The sequence below is a fragment of the Tupaia chinensis genome, unplaced genomic scaffold (genome assembly GCF_000334495.1).
Source record: "Tupaia chinensis unplaced genomic scaffold, TupChi_1.0 Scaffold000085_1, whole genome shotgun sequence".
NCBI lineage: Eukaryota > Metazoa > Chordata > Mammalia > Scandentia > Tupaiidae > Tupaia > Tupaia belangeri.
Window position 1 is genome coordinate 8,562,515 of NW_006159547.1, and position 4,925 is coordinate 8,567,439.

The following is a 4,925-nucleotide window of genomic DNA, read 5'->3' on the forward strand; positions in this document are numbered from 1 at the left end:
TTTGTTGATGTGCTTGATTGAGACAATATACAGTGTACTCTAGATGGAAAATCTCATTTTGTATGCTGTAATGATGTACAGTGAATGAATGCAAATAAATAAATTGGGAAAAAAAAAAAAGAAATAGCTAAACCAAAACCAAAAAAAAAGGCTTTTGTTATAGGGAAAGGCAAATTAAAACAAAAATGAGATACCATTTAACCCAATTAGAATGACAAGGGTCAAAAAAAAAAAAGTATGTCAAGTGCTGACAGGTATGTGGTAAAAAGAGAACCCTCTTATACTGTTGATGGGAATGTCAATTTATATAACCTCTATGGAAAACAACATGAAGATTCATAAAAAAATTAAAAAAAAAAACCCTACAAATAGAACTACCATATGACCCGGTAATCCCATTCCTTGGTATTTACCCAAAGGATAGGAAAACACTACATCAGAAAGACATTTGTACATTTACACATATTGCAATATTATTCACAATTGCTAGAACATGGAACCAACCTAACTGTCCAAAAACTGATGACTGTGTTGACAAACTGATACATATACTATATACTATGGAATATTACTCAGCTGTAAGAAACAATGATCCTATTGTTTGATTAAAAATAGATAAATAGGGGCCAGCAGATGGTCTAGTACTTATGTCGCTGGGCTCCCACATGCCCATGACAGTTTGAGTCCCAGGCCCAGTGGCTTGAAAATCATGTCGGCCGTGAGTGCAGTCATGCACTAAATCCCAGGAGACTGGAGAAGGACTTGCAACATGGCTATAGTCCCTGGGAGATGATTTCTCACTTTCCCTCTCATTGTTTTCCCTCTCATTGTCTCTCTTTCTCTCTCTCTTGGGGGAATACACACACCCTAAGGCAAAAACTTCTAAAAATAAAAAAGGATGAATATAGAAAACTTATTGTTGAGCAAAGGGTAAAGGGACCCAGACTTTGAAAGATACACATTGTATATCCCTATTCAGTTTGTATTGAATATCTTCATACTATTGCAGAAATCGAAAGATCTGAAGATATGATAGTAGAAAAGATAAATGTAGATACCAGAGAATAAAAGGAAGGGGAGTGGATGGTAGAGAGTAGGTGGTAAAGAGTGGCTGTGCGGTGCAAATGGAAAAAATATTCAACAAGCAAAATAAATAAATAAATAAATAAATCTCTCCATTGGGAAAAATATACACACACACACATTATGAAATAAATATATACATCATGATGGGTACTTTATGTAAAATTAATCTGAAAATTTTAAAAATAACCATATTTAAGGTGGGATGTTTTTACTAGAAGGGTAAGAGTATTTTGCAATATAACAAATGCAACCATCCACCATAGCTTAAGATGACTCCACACAGTTGTGAAATTACTGGTGACAAGGATTGTAATTGATATTCTTTATATAGCTCAGCCACAAGATGATAAATAAGCCTGAAGGACTGTATGATTTAACCTAAAAGGAAGAATTTTTGATTGTGCTGAAACCGTTTGTTATTTTCCTTTTTCATTTTTTATTTATCTTTATTTTATTTTATTTTATTTTTAATTTGTGCTCATGAGAGAAGGAAAGTGAGAAAGCAAGTCACTAGGTCTGGGACCCAAACTGCAGTAAGCCATGTAGGAGTCCGGCATCTCAACCATCATGCCACAAGCTGGCCCCTGAAACTGTTAATTTTAAAAATAGCCTCTGCCCTATTTCTGAACGAAAAATGTACCATAACATATCTATTTTGAACCTCATCTTCTTCACTAGATAACATGAACTGGTCTATTTGCCTAATTGTCTTGCTGATATTCACATTACCTCCTAGTTGCACTCAGAGATAGATACCATTAATAGAATTTACCTCATATACGTGTCTGTCTATATGTCATTTCCAGTAAGGCTCATTGGCATCTACTCTTGTTGGGCCATAACCTTACCTGGAGCTACAGCCATTCCACAATGTCTATATTTTCACCTTTATCTGCATTTGGTAACTCAATATGTTTAAGATGTGATTTCCCTACCTGGAAGAAAGATTATCCTAAAAAATCCAAGGCTTTCTAGTGTTCATATTACTATAAATGACACAATCAACAGGAAACAATATGGCCTTAACTGTCTTTCTGTCAGTACCATCATCATGGACTCTTTAAGCGCATTGGATCATGTTTGAAAGTAGCCACCATAGTCAAAATGTCCTCTATTTGCTGTGACATATCTGAATACATAGCCTCACAAACAAGACACAAGTCATTTTCCATTTATAAAAATCTCTCATAAATGACCTCAAAATAAACTTCTCATATAACACCATAATGCCTACAATTTCAACACAGTACTAGGCACATAAGTAATAACTTAATAATGATAATAATGACTATAGAAATTATAGTTTGAAATATTCAGAATTGTTTTGCCAACAATGTACCATCATGTTAGGATAAATGTCAACAAATTGTCAATATAAAATGTGATTTTAGTGACATGATAGAAAAAAAGGAAGTAAAGATACTACAGGAGCATGTAATGATGATGGGTAGGTAGGTGGGGTAGTGTCAAGAAAAGTTCTCTATAAGTGGTGCTAACAAAAATAGACTATCATCAGAGAAGTTGTGATGAAAGTGAGAAATGGGAAATAATGTGGGTTTCAAGTAGATGAACTGGTGTGTCAGAGTTGGAGGTGAAAGACAAAATGATGAACCTGGAAAACATAAGGGAGTTTATTCCAGCTCCACGTAGAACATATGGGGAGAGAGGACTGGTTGAGAAAGTAGTGACAAGGCAATGAAAGTCAGTAAAACACATACTAAGAAAATTCGAATTTATCCCAGGGCCATGGGAAATAACTGAAGAGGTTTTATGCAATGCTACTTCAAAAGCATGATTTAGAAAGAATAGCATGGGTACAATGTGGTATATGTCTCATAAGATCACAAAACTTTGCTTATCACCACTATAACAAAGTCTACTGCTCTTCATAAAAATGTTTATTTCTTTAACAAAAGAGAGAGACAGAGAGAGAGAGAGAGAGAGAGATCCTCAACAGGGTCTTGCCATGCTGTGAGTCTTCCCCCAGCTGCCAGGATTACATGTATTTAGATTGAGCTGGGTTCTGACCCTGGGCATTCCATATGGTTCCAGTATCCATGCAGTGGTGCTCTATTTTCTGCACCACCTTGACTGTGCCAAACTCTACTGTTTTTTTGTTTTTGTTTTTGTTTTTAATTTGCCATGGGGCTCATGAACTTATGGTTAGGGGCAAGAAGGATAAGAAAACACTCCCTAGGGAAAAGAAGGCCATGCCACAATCTTTTCCGCTCCATTTTCTCAGGACTTTGGGCACATGCACACAAGGACCAGGGTGTTCCTCACCCCCCCTAGTCTGGGACTCAAACCACACAGTCTGCCATGTGGACTCCAGCTTCCCTAACCACCACAATGCCAACCAGCCCAAAACTCTGCTGCTTTTTAATCACTTTCTATTGCCCATAGAGGTAGATGGAGAAATACAAAATCTAAAAATCTTCAAACTACAGAGCCCCTAAGCACATATGAAACATTTTTATAATACACAGAAGATCAGAAGAAAGCAATAAAATTCAAGAATTAAAGTGAAAAGTAAATTAAAATCCAGAATTGCAAACACAAAGTTAGTTCTGCGCATAGGTGGAACATACTGAAAGAATAGAGAAGAGGTGGCAGAGTGACCATCTCCCCAAGGAGTAATTTCTCTCTTGCCATCTCTCTCTCTCTAACAAGCACATGCACCCTAGAACAACAACAATAACAACAAAAGTGAATTGCATGACAAAATACAAAATTTACCAGGAAGACGTTATCATTACAAATGTGTGTGTACCTAATAAAGTACTTGTTTTTGTGGTTTAAGACAACATCTCATTGTGTCACTAGTCTTCCTGCCTCTGCTTCCTGAGTAGCTGGGACTACAGACTCATGTCACCATCTCCCCTTTATGTTGGAGTGGTAACCTCCATGTGATCCCAGCCACAGAGCAGAGCATTTTAGAATTCGTGCCTCCACGCTGGGCCAAACTTAAACACTTGTAAAGCAACGGCAGGAGCACTACGACAACAAGGCCCTTTACCATTTTTTGCTCTCTGTTCACCTTCTTTGTGAGTGTGTGTGTGTCGGGGGAGGGGGGGGTGTCACTGATTTCTCATTCTTTCTCAAGAGTTCAAGTTTGTATTTGAGAAAATTTTCTTATGTTCTAACTAGTATTTCGAGATAGTTTGTCAGGATAGTTCAGTATATCAATTCCTGTATTTAGCCATAAATTAAAACTTGGCTTATGGTTTTGGGAAACCTATATATATCCTAAAATATAAAAACCTGTGTGGTGATCATAAACACCCAAATGAAGACACTGGTTATCTCCAGGAAGGAAGAGGTAGTTAAGGACAGAGGAAGAGAAAGGAATGAGATTGTGGGGAAATAGGGATTCCAAAGTTATCGTAGTATTTTCTTTTTAAGATAGGTGATGGGTGTGTGGATGTTTATTTCATGACTGTAGATGCTTTTTGTGTGAAAAAATAATTCTAAATAATGAAAGTGATGACCCAAAATCATGGAACGATTGCTGTAATTTTCCTTTGACCAGCTTATTCCATGTATGTGTCTTTTCAGTTTTTTTCTCACACAACATTTGAATGTGAGGATTCAAATTTATACATTAGAAATGCTACAAGTCTCAAGAAACTCTGATGTTAGTACCGTGTGTAACATATTAAAACTGGTTCTTACTGAAAATGTCTATCAGAATTTGTTGGATCAACCAAAGATTGTTTGCCACAATCTAATCTCCTGCTACTTGGCCATTTCCCTAGTTCCTTGACTCCTCAATTATAGCTCTCAACCGTCTTTTACTTGCTCAGTTTTTATTTTCTGATTTACTGGCTTTTTTTTTTTTT